The sequence below is a fragment of the Calypte anna genome, chromosome 5A (genome assembly GCF_003957555.1).
Source record: "Calypte anna isolate BGI_N300 chromosome 5A, bCalAnn1_v1.p, whole genome shotgun sequence".
In the NCBI taxonomy this organism is placed as follows: domain Eukaryota; kingdom Metazoa; phylum Chordata; class Aves; order Apodiformes; family Trochilidae; genus Calypte; species Calypte anna.
In genome coordinates, this window is record NC_044251.1 from 24,663,723 (window position 1) to 24,681,737 (window position 18,015).

Genomic DNA, 18,015 nt, shown 5'->3' on the forward strand with positions numbered 1-18,015 from the left:
GGTTATGTTTCTAAGTTACATGTTTTTCCTCAAAGTTTACTAGCCTAATACAAACATTTTAAAATGTAGAAATGCTGCATAAATCCCTTATTCCATTGCTACTTTAAAACATAAAACCTGTTAAAGATTGTTTTTCTTAATTTTATGGAATAGATTATATAAATATAGAAAGCATTTCTAGTATTTACAAAATTAATTGAAATTATATATGCAAGTTAAGAAGACTGGTGAAGTCTTGTTCACTTTTCTGATGTCTTTTGCTCTTTTTACTGAATGGCACTTAACAGTTTGCACACACTATCAAAAATTTCTGTTTAGTGAAAGGAGGAAAATAAAGTAGAGACGTACCAAAGTACACTGAGCATCAGATTTCTTGTGGCCTGTTACTTTATATCATCTAGACAATTATAAAACACCAAATAGTGCTCTGTCCACTTAAACTCAGGTAAATGAAGTACCTAAGCCTCTGAAACCAGCCTGCAGGATGCAATGGTACCAGTTAGATCTGCATGAATCTGGTTAGAAGAAAACCCAAACAAACCCATACACACGTTTTTCTTTTGTATAACTACCTTAGATTCATTTATCTCACTTAAATAATACCAAAGTGCATCAGTTTAGAATCTAAACCATAAAGTATACACTTTTTTATCCTCCTACAGGAACCTTTTGCTAGCTTTCACCTATTCGCAAAAAGGATTTCCTTGTAAAGGAAATGATGCTCATATGGCCCATTTTGCAGGGAAGAAATACAATATTTGTACAGCTCATAATTAATGTTTTTTTACATGTATTTTTTCAAAGCAGGCCTTTGAAATTTGGGTTCTTCACCTTATTTGCAAATTACCTTTTGGGACCCAACTTCGCCAGATATTGCATCTACGTAAAAAGACAGCTTTTCTAATAACATGAATTTTTTTTTTTAATAAAAGTAATGAATGATGAAACATTTAGGAGGGAAAAGACCTCAAAGGGAAGTATAAACAGTTACATGAGAAGGAATACCTTAGGAAATGTTTTAATTAAATAAAACTTGGTGCATAATAAAACCAAGAAGGAAAGAAACCCATCTGTAACAGTCCTTACCCTCTCCTTACCAACAGTCTAATCATTATCAGCTGACAATTTTACATCACAAAATAAACTACTTACAACAAGGAATTTGGAGTGCTTCTGAGTTTAAGGCTATGTCAAGGACAGTGTCCAGACCATAAAAGAAAGACTGGGTAAAAGTGTGTAGAGAGCTGTGGGATGGAAGAGAACCTCAGTCATGAGATTTACCCTGCCTTGCTTTGGGACATTGGTCTTGTAGCTAAATACTAGTGATAAGGGTTTAAACACTTAGCAGATGTGTGTGGGGGGGAAAGTTACCAATATTTCTAGGCTGAAACTGCTGGAAGGTTACAAACACGGCTGGCAATTAAAAAAATTAAGAGCAGAAAGCAGTTAACAATAAATAATAAACAGTTGAGAAGGAGTAAATAAAAAGAAAATGCAGACAAGTGCACAAAGACATATAGAGCATTAAAAATGCTAAAAGATGACAGACAGTTCAGTGCAGATGAATGAAATGTAATTATGACTTTGATGAGCCCTCATCAATACACTAGATAAAATATGAGGAATATAGATGAAAACAGATGAAAAAATTGGGAGACAAGTCATTGTGCATCATTAATGTCTAATAAGAAACAAGGAAGACAGACAAATCAATGCATTTAATGAATCTTAATAGTCCAATCATGTATGTCTGTGCATTAGTATGTACGTGGTTCGTAAAATATGAGCATTTAGAAAAAACAGTGAGGAAAAAAAGGGAGCTTCTTTATGCACTGTTAAACACAAGGTGTCTGAGCACTCAGCTAGAAAAAGATAATCAGTTTCCCTGACTTCTGCTTCTTCATCCATAACTTTTTAAATCAAGATATGTAACTTCAACAATTGGCCAGGTGGTTTATGGATTTTTTGCACATTTCTCTAAAGTGGCAAACAATGGCAAGGCCAGAGGTAGCAGGGTGTTTGCATAGCTATACCAATTCTTCAATTCATGGCATCAAAATTTTTGCAGTCAATCTGGCTCAGCTGACTTGATAAGAGTTTTCTCTGCAAAAGCAGGAGAGATTTTTGCCCATTTATCTCTACTGTAGAACACCAAATTTGTAATAGTAAACAAATCCATAGGAAGAAATTTCATGGCCTCTCTTTTAGTACAAACACAGAAGAGATATTCCCAAAGGATCTACTCCCATGTCTTCAAGGACAGATTTCCCTAGGAGATTATAAATTTTTTAATATTATCCCCTGCCAATCTAGAGTAAGACTAGCTAAATGAAATCAATTCTGTGAGAGTTTAAGGGACAACAGCCAAGGCCCTGAGGACATGGGCAATGAAGAGTACACAAGTACTGCAACTCACTCTTTAGCTCAGATATCACCTGGCACAAACATGATTCAGCATTTCTATCACATTTAGAATGTGGAAAGCAAGTGAAGAAAGATTTAAAAACCAAACCAACAAACAAAAAAAACCCAAAAAAACCCCAAACACATCAAATCCTTTCTCAGTCACATAACTGAAAATCATGAGATTGAAAACCTCACTTTATAGTAGAAATTAGGAAGGTAGTTTGTGACATAATGTGGAAATCTAAACCAATATTGATTAGGAATTCCTTTTTCCAGTAACAATCTAATTCCTTTACTTTTATTGGTTGGTTGATGGGTTTGATGCTTTCTTCTCTTTTGAGGATTTGCGTTCTTAAGGAACTTTTTTTTTCTCTTTTAAATTAGAGCTGCGACTATTAACCCTTTTGCAGTGAGGGATCAAGCAACACTGGTTAAAGCTGTTAACTTCCCTGGTTGCCCACCCATCTCTTTCCTCATTCTCCCTCAAAAGGAACAGCTTTTTTAGACCAGCAGCAACTCCTGATACCTACCAGTTTACAAGCTAGCATAAAAGAGGAAACTGAAAATTGACCCTGGTCAGTACATGCCTTACTGTCAACTGCAGAATGCATCTCACTAAAATACGCTGGGTAAAAACTACCTATATGAGTATAGCAAAGAACGTTGCAAAACGAACCTCTCATAGGGCACGGCGCTCCAAGATCCAACAGGCGTTCCAGCAGAAGTGCACAGACAGTGCCCCGAGTCTGTTGCCTCAGGATTGCTCAGCCTGGCTCAGTGCTACCACTCCAGATTCAACTGACCTCTCTGCTGGCTTGCTCAGGACTGAGCTGAGCCTGTGTCTCAGGCCTCACCTTTTATTGGCCCCCTAATCCTGCTCATGCGCAGCTGGGGCCCGCCCTAATCAGGCACAGGTGGGCTTAACACAAGCTCATGCCCACTCCCTGGCAATTAGTGGCACCTGGTTGCCTCATTGCCTCATTTCACTACAAAAGAGCTTTGAGAATAACTGCTTAAACCACCTTAGATTAGGTGACTTCAAAAGTCTGAATGGCTCAAGCAATCACCTTGGTCAAGAAATTAGCTTTGTTGGATTACCATAAATTATAAGGAAAATCATAATACAATTGTTCAAAATGTTAATACTCTGTGAGACTGCCCAAGCTCATGTACAGCAATCAAAAAGACAAGAAAAGTGAAGCATGAGCTTCAATGAGCTTAAAATTTTTTCTCATGTAGACGAATTATCGTTTCAAGAATTTGCTGTATTAGACTATGCAGTATTGAGTGATAAAATCATCCCTGCCTGAGAAAAGAGCCAAAGCCTATTTGTTAGCCTATAAAATGGCCCTTCAGAAAGCTGATGTGTACTGGTCTAATGAATCATTATGTGTTTTTATTAAGTCAAGTATGCAGTTACTGGTGGTTAACAAGTATCAGAGCCCTGGGAGCCCTTATGGGCTCTGACTGGGTCGATTTTCCCTGTGAGTCCCCACCCACCTTCTGCCTCAGTTTGAGAGCTCTGTGTCAACTCCGGGGCTGGTCCCCAGACATGTTCTGAGTACTGATGGAGGTGTCCAGGTCTCCAGTCCCATCTTCAGGATGTACCCTTGATGTATGAGATATCCTCCACTCCAGTCCTATCTCTGGTCCTGTGTGGATCCTGAGCTTGACTCTCCACCTTGCCCTGTCTGGGGCTGTCAATTGACCCTGTTCCCAGCACCCTGCTCAGCTCACCCTTTCTCCCTGCTGCAGGACTGCCTGATTTCACTGCCTCTGCCTGGGGTCATCCTAGGCAACCATCTCACCCTCCCCTGGGCAGCAGTCTTGCTCCTGCTACTCCCTGACAATAATCCAGCAATAAACCAGGACTCATGGGGATGCTAAGACAGGCCAGAACAATGTTCAATGGCCAGCAATGAATTGACCAGAGAAATCCAAGAACAACGACTATGGAAGTATGCAATTACCCTATTTTGTTCAATAGTAGTTAAGGCAAATTGTGTTGAGCAATTGCACAAAACAAGCTTGAAAGATGTTCCTATAATGAAAATCCATCTGGTCTCTGAGCTTGCAGAATGATGTCCCTCTACTGAACAAATGCTGACAACCATGTATGCGCTGCAAAAATAAAATGGATGAGTCAATTCCTGAAAACTGTCCTCTCTCTAACTCATTTTGTTTGGACTCACTAAAAGTCACCAATAAACTATTACACACTCAAACTGCTTCATTCTCTTGAGGGTAGATTTTGCTGCCTTCTCTAAGCCTACTAAAGAATAGCTTAACTTTTTAGCATTCTTCTTGCCTGAGGAAAAGAAAGACAGACTGTTTTTTGATGCAAGCAAAAAGTTCAGTTTATCCTGGGGGTATATTCCTGACTTTTTTTCATAACTGCTCCTCCTAGGACATTGTATGTGTGGTGTGTTTAACTAAATAAGCCCATGCTTGATTTCAAATAAAATTTATCACTTGATTTATCATCAAGTAAGCAGAATTAACTGAAGAGAAAATTCATTATGAATTTAGGAAGGTTCTATTTGAGTCAAAAGCAAAGAAGTAGTACACTGCTATTTCATAAGTACTTCTTAATGACGATAAATAGATCCAGGAAAAAAAAATACACTACGGTCTTTGCATACAGCTATTTTCTTTATACAAAATTTTCAGCAATCTCTCACAAGGCTGAATGAATACAGTACAAACAAAACTGATATAGGTCATTCCCCAGGGACTGCTCAAGTCTGGAGAACTGCGAAGACTGCAAAATGGAAAACCAAGAGGAGCAGAATCTTCTAACAATCCCCCCTAGCTGAATTGGACTCTCATGAAATTTGCAATTCTGGTGCAGTTCTGCAGATGGGTTTTAACACTAGACAGGCTCCTTCCATACTCCACTAGTGAAATAAACTAGTACCTTCCCACTTTTGCTATAATAGAGAAATTAAATTAAGAAAAATAGCTATTGGTAGTAGTGACTAAATATTGTTCATAATGACAGTGTAGTAAGTATCATGTCTTTCAGCACTACATATCTGCTTCCACACAGCACACATCCTTCATTAAAGCATATACCTCCCATCTCTCTGCCAGCAGGACACGGTTACCTGGATGGATGCTTGAACTTTTCACTGGTTTTATAGATCTCAGAGAACCTTGTTACTTCTAAAATTTCCCCTAAGTCTAAAAGGCACTGCCTTCCTGTTCATAAAAAGATTATTGAAGTGGCATAAGCTTTCTTTTACTAGATCCTAAGAAAAAACTTAGGACTGAACAAAGTGAAGTTGGTGCCTTATGTTTCTTCTTGATGAAGAGTTGTTGACTTCTGCGACAACCTTCCCATCCCCCTAAGTCCATAAATATGTGACGTGGGTACTTTGCACTGCTGAAGAGCAAGACAACTGGTTTCACAAGATATTTTCACTGCCTCAAAATCCTCTCAAAGACCCGAAAGCTTACTGCCAATTTATCAGGATTCAAAACAGATACCATCTGCCTAGTCATCCTGCCTGGGTTTTTTGATGGGTTTTTTTTGCTTTTTCTTGTCAGGTGCTCAGTCTGTATCACAGTGACATGCTTTTCTGCCCTCTAGTAAAAGCCCCTCAAAAGAGGGCCTTCTGATGCAGAAACATGCAAAGACCTTTTTGCATTTATTTATGAGTTTGGAGGTGTAATCATATAGCCTCTGATTCTTGACCCTGGTGTCTTTATACCTTCTTTTTGGGTAATTTAAACCAATTTTCCGGCTCACCTATCCATTTTCCAAAGGTATGTTCTAAAATAAGTAAACAGGGAGGATTAGAAAAGGCTTCACAAAATGGCATTACCCCTTTATCACATTCAATTCTTTAATGCAGAAAAAGCAAAAATCAATACATTTCAATGAAAAATCTACATCCTACTACACATAATTAGTTTATACTGAAATTTAAAGAGGCTTTTAAAATAATTTTCTCCACTCCAATTTTTATAAATCCTCAAAATTCTAAACCTGAAAGAAAACTGCATCCTCTTAGGTCATTCTGTATTCTCTTCTGTATTTATAACCATCCCCCTGAAAACACAAGAAGTTACAGAAACAGACTTGACAGAGGCAAAAGTGAAAGAATGATTTTAGCTTGCTGAACCTGTGGATAAGAAAGTACAAATGAATCTGTATTTTTAATCAGTTGAAAATTAGAATTTGAGGTCCCTTGGGAAATAGGGCAGATGGCCTTGAGATCAGAAAGTGATGTTTTTTTCTAGAATAGATTGATAGTCTGCCTTCTAGCCTTCTCCACTTAGAATAAAAGAGAAGTGATGAATGCATAACGGGGAAGCTTAATGAATGCTGTGAGACTTTCACTGAGGTGGTGTTTCAAATCCGTGTGGTGCAGCTAGAATATGTCTGATAAAAATGTGTGGATTTTTCTTCCAGAAAGGTAAAGGTTCAGTGACAGAACTGAAATTGTCTTTCTTGTAAAAGCTGGAAAAGACAACCAAAGGGACCCTCATTATTTTACTTAGAATCTCTTAAGTAAAGAACTTACATGGGCCATTTGCATGCTGTTCACAAGGTTCTACTCATGCCTTCCAGTCCCACTATGGGAAGTGGATAGGTCAATTGTAAATGAACTTTTTTTCTTCTTATGGGTGTTATTTCAGCTTTTCTCAGTTGCTTTTCTCATCATTCTATTTTTCCCTTGTATTTTCCCTTGTAAGAATCAATGCATAAGTGTTTAATGACTGCCAGATTCTTATGTCTGTTACAATTTAGACATTTCAATCACCTGAATTTCATCAGATGCAATTAATTGTTGGCTGTAGTCTATACTTATGCATCTGTTTTTAGCTGTTTTCTTACTAAACATTAAGATAAGCAACCAGTGACTTATACATAGAATTTTGTCTTCCATAAAACTTTTTGTTTAAAATTAGGTGGCATGATACATAATATACTTTGTCACAGTTTAGTCTGGCCAAAATACACTTTTTTATTGTTTCAAATATAATAAAATGTTACAGACCAGCCTTCCTGTCTTACCTATTTGTCTATTCTACCAAATGACATCTGTGGGGACAGATTTTGATTTTTACAAAATTTGACACAAGTCTGTCAAGAATTCAGCACAAGGAAAAAACCCAAAACAAGCAAAGAAGATTATTGGAAATCAACTTGACAAAGAGGCCGGAAACACAAAACCTTGTAACATCCTCCTCAGTAATAAAGAAAAAAAAAAAAATTAAAAAAAAAAATCTATAAGACTCCTGGGTTCCTGTATCTCCTGGGAAAAGACAGTTCAGTATGGCCAAAGGCAATCCATAAAAATAGTTTATCATGATGCTGTCAAAAGGGAAATGCAGAAATCCCTTCAAGGAAAGAAGAGTGAACCTCTATTAGGTCAGGTCTATGAAGTACAGCAAACCAAGGAATTATGAATACTATTACAAGGTGATACTTAACAACACATGCAAGTCAGTAAATTAAAAAAAAACAAAAAGGAAAAGGGGACAGAAGAAAGAGCTGATGAGAAACACAACAAACAAGGACAACTATTCTAAATGTTCTTTTCGTTTTGCTTGCTTGCCTTTCCTGGCCTTGCCTTCCCTTGCCTTTTCTTCCTTTCCTTGCTTTGCCTTCCTTCGATATACTTTAAAAACAAACAAACAAGCAAAACCAACAAGAAAACCAACCACAACTCATTTTGCAAAAAAATTCTGAATCCATGTTGTGATTTTTACCTTTCGACAACTGCAGAAATTTAGGGACTTGTTTAAGGAACTAAGGTGTAAAAAAAAGGAATTTAAGGTCCAAAATTCAACATTGTGGACAAAAATTGAGATTTTAAAGTATGTTTTAGACTAGCCTCCCAGCTACAGAACTATTTCCAGCTACTTTTACCCTCTTCTCTGAAAGCTGTAGAATTCATCCTAACAATATAGGCAGGAAAAAAAAATAACAAAAACATTTATGAGAAAGACGTTTTTGGGTTTTTTTAGTCTTTCTTAATGTTATCCCATTTCACATTCTCTTTAAAATCAGTGAGATTGTATTATGGATCAGTGGACCATCACTGCAAGCTAGCTAGCTTGAATGATCACAGATAATTTTAAAAGAATACATTTCTGTATTCTTTAGGTTCACATCCTTTTCAACCACGCACTGCAGCTTGACAATAAATAAATAGACGCTGCCAACATTTTTTTGGAGGAAAATTGCTTAAAGCCCCAGCAATCAAGCTATAAGCAAGATTTAAAGGGGAGGGGGAAGGCGTTACCAGTGTGTGGGGACGGAGAAAACGGAGGAGTTTCCCCCTCTGCGGCTACGACGCCCGCTCGGCCCTAGCGCTGTGCTCTGCTGCCACCTTGGCCGCGCCGGGGGTCCTGCAGGCGGCCCCGCTCCGCGCCCGCGGAGCTCCCACTGCGCACCTGCGGCAGCTGCCCGAGAAACTACAGTCGGTCAGGTCTAATCACGCTCTCCGCTGAGGTCACCCTCTGTTACAAATAGGACAGCTCTATAAGCCATGTCTAAAGGGTCTGGGGTCTTTTTGGGAGAGGGGCTCGGGAGCGTTCGTCAAAGGAAGTTTATTGGCCTGTTGTGCTTGAGTTCGAATCTCAGTATTGTAGGATTGTTTTCCTTTCGTGTCCAGCCTTAAATTGCATGTTTAATGAAGAGAGCACTCACCGACCTGCCTCCGTGTCCGTCCTACAGCGTGACCACAGGGGCTCTGAGGGAGCTCCCAGTAGTCCACCCTCCCTGCATGCTCTCAGTGTCGCTCAGCTGCAGTTACATGTCCTTTTTTTTTTTTGTCTGTGTGTGTGTGTGTGTGTGCTGGGTGTGGAGGACCGAGGGGACGGAGGGCAAGGGGTGGCTGAGAAAGGTAATAGAAACATCATAATGTACTGAAAAATGTATATAAACTAATATTAGAAAAACAATGGAGTCCGCTAATTTTCTTGTTTCCCTCTCTACCTTCGTATTACAGTGCTACAGAGTTGTCTTGACATCAGGCTGCGAGCTGGTAGTACTGAGTTTGGAAAGCTTCCATGTATTTCTACTTTGAATTGTACATGCTTTTTTCTTTCATTTTTAGATCTCTCTTTTGCTTCGGAGAAAACATGCTCTGACATGCTGGAGTTTACTGGTGGTAAATATTTCCTTTGACTACAAAGAGCACGTGTGAAAAACAGCCTTTTTTTTTTTTTCCGATGGAATTACGTTTCTTTCTGGCTTGCTCTTTTCTCTGCTGTTATTAGTAACCTGTAAACGAGTTGAATCCGGAGGTTTGAGTGAAACAGCTCTTTCGAATCTGTACTTTCAGCCATACCACACTGAGGAGAGTGCAGAAGCTCTGCATATGCGTGTGTGAGAGGGATTCATATGATGCGTGTGACAGTCTGCAAACTAGATTCGGTGGCAAAGTAGGGACCACACACAGGTGAGTCCCCGAGAGATCTGCTTTTCCACGAGGATTTTTTTCAGCCCCTAACCAAAGATAAGTATTCAGCTCTCCAGCTGCTCCTCAGAGTTGGAGGTTCTGATTTGTCTCAACTTGAAATAACCAAGAATAGAAAATGACACGCAGTAAAAAGTCCTCAGCCCAAAAGCCGTGTGCGCTGCAGTTCCTCGCAAACAACAGCTGCCCCATGGGCTAAGGTCTCGGTGTCCGGACGAGAGAAAGGGCTGCAAAGGGTTAAGCCCCTGACTTGCTTGCTAGGCAAAGTTTGAGGAAGAATATGTCTGAGTACGCTCCAGCCCCGCGTTTGAAATCTGTCACCCTCATTTAGGAGCTCTGCATCTCTGGTTGTCACCGGTGAGTAATGATCACTCGGCGATAAGATCGCTCCGTGGCGTTCAGCCGGCGTCGCCGGGGGAAAGAGAAGAAAGGAAATTAGAAGGCGTTTAACTGCTTTAGCAGCCTGTTCTTCAGTGTCATCGGTGGGTGTCAGGGTCAAATGACGGGCCGGACAGCAGCTTGGAAAGAAAATTTCCTTCCTCCTTTCGTTGAAAGATACCTTGGGTGATGGTAAGCATTGCCAGCTATGGAAAACAGAGACCTTGGTGGTAATCCTTAACATAATACCATGCCGGATCCCAGCTGTTACGCCACTTTCTCTCCTCTCAACCTGCCGGACCCGGTGGGCTTTGGGTGACCTACAGAGGAAGACCCATCTCCGCAGGAGCAGGTAACAGCTACTTAAGTCACTTACTGGACTGACACAACCTTGATTTGACCAAAGCGTGTGTTGAGTATCCTCTGACCTGAAGTATGGGCTGGTTAAGGGGACAGGGAGCGGAACAGGTATAATTCCCCCTAACCTCTCTGAGCCTCTGGGGCAGGGCAGTCACTTGAAGCCCTGCAGAAATTTTTAGCATTCCCATTTTACTCCGTGACTGGGTGTATGGAGGGCAGAAAAGTCTATGTTTGTTTTCCCATATATGTTGTCGACAGGTTGCTCATATCGGGGACGTGGAGCAAGAAGGGAGGGGTGGGCAGCGGATGAGAAAGATTTAGAAGGGATTTTTTTTCATGAGAAAATGCACCAGTTGCCCATCATCTTCGGAAGAGTTATCTATCATGCGCAAATAAGCGTGAGCATATACTGAAAAGTATGCAGAGCCTTAAAAAAATACAAATATCATAGGAGCCATAAGAGCCTTCGAAAAAGGCTGTAAATTCGCCTTTGGACACTACGAGCTTCCTGATCCTTTCATCCCTCGGGACCAGCTGGGACCTGCAGGAAAAGTCTCGACTTCAGACTAGTCCTGTCTCCGAGCCGGGCACTGTCTCTCCGAGTGGGTCTGACCCGTACCAGACCCGCTCCTTCTCGGATGGCTGAACCCTGCGGAGGGCCCCGGGCTCTTTTCTCTTCATCCCGGGGGCCTATAGCAGACTCCGAGCCCCGAGGCAGAGGGGTCGGGAGGGGAGAGGGGTCTAGTCCTCAACTTCTTTGCCCTCGCCGAATCTCTGAGAAATGTAGGGCTACCTGCGCCCTCACTTCAGTGCCATCACCCTATTCCCTCTTCCCCCCTTCCCCTTTACCCACGTTAGTTAGGGCACAACCTGTACTACGAGGGGCAGGCAGCTTGGGTCGGGACTATCAAATACACGGTGGCTCTCCTAAGCCCCCTTGGAGGGCACGGGGTGGAGGGCAGGGTGGGTGGGAGGGAGTGAGTGGGCAGGGGCCGCGCAGAGCACACAGTGGCTGGGCTCGCCCTCGCTTTCGCGGGTGCTCTGCGGTGGGCTCCTCGTTACGGCTTATTAAGCCTTTGAAGTAGGGAATATTTTAGCCCCCTCTGCCGCTCCGAAGGGCGAAGGGGGTGCGGAGACAATGGCGAGTGATTCTGCTTTTGAGGTACGCCTGAGCATAAAATGCAAGCTAGTGAGCAGCCAGGGGTGAGGGGGAAGTAAACCCCGAGGCATTTCAGTTGCCTTTTCTGTTTCCTCGACACATGGCATTGATCAGCTCTTCTTCCCTCCAACTCTCTCCAGCCCCTCTCTTAAAGTAACTGAGATGTTATGCTGAGAAAGCATTTGTGCATTTTCTTTTCTTTACTAATGCAGGAGTCTGAGGCAAATCCTCTTTGTGCCCCCCCCTCCCCCCCGGCCGTCCTACCTTGACGTCTGTATCCTATCGCTTCTTGGTAATAAACAGTCTTGCCTTTAAGTGGACTTGTCAGGACAAGGCAGTAGCTGACTAGGAAACTGGGTGGAGGGGGAAGGGTTACCCCCAAACTAGCGCAGATAGCCTGGGATGCATACACACACACACGCACTTAATGTGCACAGGAGACATTGTAGGGGTGGGGGGGGATGGGGGAGGTTGTTGTTAGCGCTTTAGGGCAAAAGGCGGATTCTCCAGCGGTTTTAAAATCTTTCTGACTGATGATGGAAATCAGACGGAATACTAAAGGAGGTCCGTCTCTTCCTTGAGGGTTGGACTTTCTTTTATTGTGTTATATTTATGGCGTACTGCTGTTGCCTACCTAAAAGTTCGCAAAGGGAGAGAGGAAAGAAGGGGGTGGGGGAGGCGGGCTTGCCGGCGGCTGCACGTGAAATATCGCCATGTTGGTGGAGAGCAGGGCTGTAATTACAGCGAGAGGGGGGTCATCTCCCAGTTAAGGTCGCAGCTCTGCGAGTTTTTCAGCTTACTACACAGCTTCCCTTCCGATACATCCCGGGAGTCTCCAGAGCAACGGGGCCGAAGCAGCCCCGCCGCGAAAGGCAGCAATTACCCGCACTTTCCTTTCCCGCAGCCCGGCCTGGCGGGCTGCACTGTGAGGCGGGGCGGGAGGCTGGGGGATGCGCAGCCCACACACCCCCATCCCCCCGGGCAGCGCCGCCCGTTTGGTTTCCCTCACTGCGAGGCAGGGGGAGGGCGAGTCCAAAAGGACGGATCTCACTAAAATGCTCTCAGCAAGCAATGGGTTAAAAGCAGGAGGGGGTGGGGTGGGGGTGTTGGAAAAGAAGGAAAGAAAGAAAGAAAAAAAAAGAGAAAACCTAGCCTGACTTTCCCTCTTGGAAAGCTTTAGGTTGCAGCCCTGCCTTCCAAGCATTCTTTAAACTAGAAATGTGGGAGGGACTCCAGGAGAGCGAGAGAGAGAGATGGCTATCAACTGAATTCATTACTGTAAACATCTCCCTGGGGTGTCAGGCAGGGAGGAAAAAAAGGCACGACTTACATTAGCAGGGAATAGTCAGATCTGAGGCATCATTGCTGCTAAGATCAACCTGCAGTCCCGGCTGAGGGCAGGCGCAGGACTTGGAGAGAGCCAGACACACGCACTCACACATATACTTACATATGTGACCGATGCCTTCTCTGACTTCCAAGGGTCCTGGCTCCCCGTGTCTGCTCCTCATGTGATCCTTTCATCATTTCCAGAGGACAGAAAGAGAGGGGGGGGAAAAAAAAAAACAAAACGCCCCAAGACCACGCGTACCCGCGGTCCTTTCTCGTTTATTTTTTATACCGGAGGAGGAGCGGCGGGGAAGAGCAAGAGAATCGAGGAGAGAAAGTGCCTTGGGGATGCCAGAGCCGCGGGCTGCGCGCCGGAGGAGGAGGTGGCGGAGAAGGGGGGAGGACGATGCCGCTGCCTAGTAGGGCGGAGGAAGGCGCGGGGGTCGCTGCGGAGCGGCGGCGGCTGCCGGCGAGGAGCGGACCCGCGGGGCCGGCCGGGAGCGGCGCTGGGCGGCCGTGCTGGGCGGCGCGGCGGGCGGCGGCCACCACTGGGGAGCGGCGACGGAAGAGTTTTGGTGTGGGGGGCCAGAGCTGCGGTGGGGGATTATGATCGGTGCCTGCGAGGGATTCCCAGACGCCGCCAGGTACAGTTGGTCTTTAATTTCTCTCTCTTTTCCTTCCTGGTAATTCTAGCCCCGGGCGGTTTAAACCCCGGTGCTTATGCTTCTCCGAGAAGGCAAAGTTGAGGAGCCGGGATCAGGTTGTGTGACACAAATACCGCCTCCGTCTCAGTGGGGCCCCGTGGCTGCCAGAGTGCGGCACCGGGCACACACAGACACGGATTTATGAATGGCCGGCAGCAAGTGATAGGAGGGTCGCCGCGTTATTTTACTCCGGCGTGTGGGTTAGGAGTGGGACTCGGAGCTCGCAGCTGCGGCAGGGTCCTGGATACCCGGTCTCATTTCAGTGCCCAGTGGGCGGGTGCCGAAACTGACCCCCTTCCCCATGACCCCCTTCCCCGTGGCCCCTGCACGGCGCCGGGCGGGTTGGAGAGAGCCGAGCGCTGCCCCCGCTGCCGGAGAGCCGGCAGAGCTCCCTGTGTTCGTACCAACATTAGCATTATTTAGGAAACGGGAACTTTAAAAGTGAGGTTTGCTCGGAAGACGCAGTCATCCTAGCTCGGCGCTGGCAAGTATTAAGAGCTCTAAAGGACGAGGAGAGCAGGGAACTGCGCCTGGCAGTTCCATCCAGATTCCCATTAGCAGCCTCCAGAGAGGGGGCTGGTGGTGAGTGGGTGGGAGCGAGGTTAAGAGAATTGGATCAGGATATCTGAGTAAAAAGGGGTCCCTTAGACTTGCTGAGTTAGACGGTGATCACTGGCGGAATATCAAATACTGCGTGGAGGGTGTGAACAAAAATGAACAGATAGCAGAAAAGAACTGAAACAGCTGAAGAGACCTCTCTAGGGCATGAGATAAAACCCTGTAAAAGATAAATCAGCAGCAAAGTAGAAGAGTAAGACTCTCCACCGTTTTTTTGGGGTCGGAATCAGTCAACAGGAGCTTTTAATTAATTTTAATGGAGGAAATCTGTTTTAAGGCTTACAATAAGCTAATAAATCCAAGGCACAAATCCGTGTAAATTCCTGTACGCTGTGTGAAAGGTACTGATTAGATTTCTTCAGATGCTGCTTTTTGCAATGCAGAGCTCAGATAAATAGAAAGGGAGAGGTTCCTTGCATGAGGAGCAGGGAAAGATACTAAAGCAAGTAAGGTCTCACACCCAGAGACGTGCACACACACACACACACACACACACACATAACACACACAAAGCCAGGGTGTATGTTAAAGTAAGGTTTGTTTACTGCATCTAATTTCACAGTGCTTGCAGCAAAATTAAACCAGTTTAAAAGTTGATCACTACTTGTTTTTAAGAGCCCCAACCAACCAGACACTACCTCCCCCAAACTTCCATGGACTTAATTCCTATGTCCTTGTAGTTTCTGAGGACATTAATGAATTGGTTTCAAATATATTTGTGTTTGGAAGGAGAAAAATCCATCTAGCCTTTTTTCCAAAACTCTTAAAAAGTACTGTACCTGTACCTCCTATCCACCTTATTTAAGAAGTCAGTGTATGCAATGTTATCACTGAGACGTAATATTTTTGTATTCAAAAAGATACAACATGCTATTTAAAAGTCACCATTTCTAAGCCATAGAAATGATGTTAAAAGGTTAGTGTTGATTTGTAAAATATGTGATAGGAGAGATTTCAAAAATCATTACTAATTGTAGGGGGTTGGCTATTTAATTTGTTCTCTATCCTGATCTGGCAGCGAGATAGTTAAAAGTAGGGGAGTGTAGGCCAGGAGTGCTGTAGGTAAAGCAAGTCAGAGCACTGTGTAAATAGAGTATCTATAAAACTACCTGTGACTAGAACAGTCATCAGTGTTTTCCAAAGTCCAAGGCTGTAGCAAGAAGTGGTGCTGGAATGGACCAGTGTTCTTAAGAGAGTCTCTCCTCACATACATACGCCCTGTATTTTGTATAAGGTGATGTTATCTGCATTTGGCTTTGAGAGTCTGGATCTAATTTGAGCCACTGTTACAAGTCACATTTATATCCTGGCCTGCTGGATTGTTTGATTTAGGATATAGACATATCTCCTTTGCGCAACCCTACACCCTCCCAGTTGGAACCTGCATTGCATAGGCTATGGTTTCCTTTGAGAATCAAGAATGTGCTTGCCTTTAACTGCTTAAAATAGCAGTATCTGAAACATAGGATGTTATTAGGGCTGACTTCCCTACCCTCCCCGCAGAAAAGAAGGAGAGACATAGTTTTACCAAGTCAAGAAAACAAAAAGGAGTTCAAACAGGCACCACTATCAGGCTTTTCCTGTACTGCACTTTCTATTTAAAGGACTAGAAAGAAGGCACACTTAAGATAATATTGTTTCCAGGAAGGTGAGAGCTTTATTTCTTAATAATCTCTGCTAGTTCTTTAATCTCAAAATGAGTTCATTTTTCACTAGATTACTTTCATGTAACTTTCAGGCTTTTTCCAGCTAGATTCAAATCCAGTCCATTAGTGACCTCTATCTGTGAGACGTGTATCGTCAGTGCTTTTTTTTTCCTTTTTCTTCACCACAGTGGATTAGAAACACAGGCTAGAAATTTTTTTGGTGTGTTATACCTGCAAATCACCTAGCCTATCAGGTTATCAGTGTCATACCCATTATAGACAGTGCGATTTCCTAGTGCATTAAACACGAAAACAAAACCAAAGTCCAGTTTCAAATGTGTACCAAGTACTTGAAAAGAACTCTGTTCCAGCTATTCAAGTGATAAAATAATAAACATTTGCAGAAATCAGAAAACCATGAAAAGTATCCAGTGGTATTGAACATCAGAAATAAAAGAACTGCATTTATGTTTGTCTGATGTTTTAATACTTACTCTAGAGCAGACTGACTCTATGTGAAATTTTATTGCCCCTGAGTGCTTACATAATAACTGAAACTTGAGACAAGCACTTAGACCAGATATACTATAAGTAGACTTTATAGTAGCAGGGTGTTTAAAGAATGTAAAAAAAAAAAATCCAGCTGTGTCTATAGTAGGAATACATGTCAGAGATCAAGGAAAAGGGGGTCTTTATAAACAGATGGTCTCTTTTAGGGATTATTAAACCCAGCTTCCCAATACTAATTTGTCTGTTGTTTATATCCACAGCTATATTCCATGTTTTACTTAGTGATTGTAAATGGCAGTTGAGGACTTGATTAGCAATATCTTTGGGTAGGTGAATACCATTGTTTGACATTTCCCAGATTGTAGTTGATTACCTCAGCGCTTGGTAATACGATGTTTTTAGGTGTTTCCTTCCCTCTCCCTTGGGCAGTCTTTTTAGGAGTCTTTCTGCCAATATTTTTTATTTATTACTTCAAGAAACCAAAAGAGTTGGAACTTGCCCTAGGGGTATAAAAATTCTTTTTCTTTTATTTCGGAAAAAAAAATTATTTGTATTTTACTTTTCTTTGAAAAAAAGAAAAATATAGGAAAAGTAATATATAGTTATTCTTGTAAAGAAAGCTGATTTGACATACACTGAAGATAGGAATTTTTGTTCCCCTGCAGCTACATGTAACCGACACCTTTCAAGTAATTGACTTATTTTAAAGAAAAACAACCACAAAAAGTCATCATTAAAATATGTTTCTTGACAGGCATGCTTTGTTCATTTATTTAAAACAAACCCAAACCTTAATCTGTAGGTAATAATCAACAAAGAAGTGCTTGAAATAAATAAAAACTATTCTGTGTTTAACAAATTAGATTCTAGTCACATCAAAAAATATGTCCCAGAAATTGGGCAATTTAATCTGATATTTTCAGCCACTGCTGAAAGGTATTTAGACTTTCTTATACCTTTTTTTTTTTTTTTTAATTGATTTACCCAGCTAAAAGTTTTCTTTTCCCGTCTTCAATTCTGTCTTCTGATATGGCTCAATACAAGAAAAATTTTAAAACAAATCCATCATGCTCTGTTCAGTGTTTCCAAAAACTTCATGATTCATAAGGAGGTCTGTAAAATATCCCATCTAAAAAGAAATCGTGTTTTATCTATCTATCTATCTATCTATCTATCTATCTATCTACTTTGCCTAGAAACAATCTCCTGTATATTTTTTTCAATCTCAAACTGCTTTACTTTTTTTTTTTTTTTTTTTTTTTAAGAAGCCTTTTTTAATACAAGGATGTATTCTTAAAAGTTTGAGGCACAGAGAGATGTTGATCATTCAAAGCTACACCGTCACAGATTCTGATCCTTTTGCAGGCAAAACTCAGTAGGCTTTTGATGTACAGGATCAGATCATTGCTAGACTTGGTCCTGCAATGTGATGATATTTTTACTTTGGCCTCAGATGAGAGGTGTCTTAG

At 42.3% G+C, this 18,015-nt stretch overlaps 1 protein-coding gene across 4 annotated transcripts in view; it reads left to right on the forward strand.

The window, feature by feature from the left end:
- The first annotated feature begins 10,132 nt into the window (after window positions 1–10,132).
- Window positions 10,133–18,015, forward strand: part of FLRT2 (fibronectin leucine rich transmembrane protein 2) — a 61,863-nt gene continuing 53,980 nt past the window's right edge. The window contains exons 1-2 of one of the 4 annotated variants that reach the window (XM_030452403.1): window positions 10,133–10,412; window positions 10,485–10,572. The gene's annotated coding sequence lies outside the window, so the exon portion shown is untranslated. Of the gene's footprint in view, window positions 10,573–11,609; window positions 11,743–13,630; window positions 13,713–18,015 lie in introns of those variants that run through there. The other 3 variants (XM_030452402.1, XM_030452406.1, XM_030452405.1) reach the window with 3 other exon arrangements.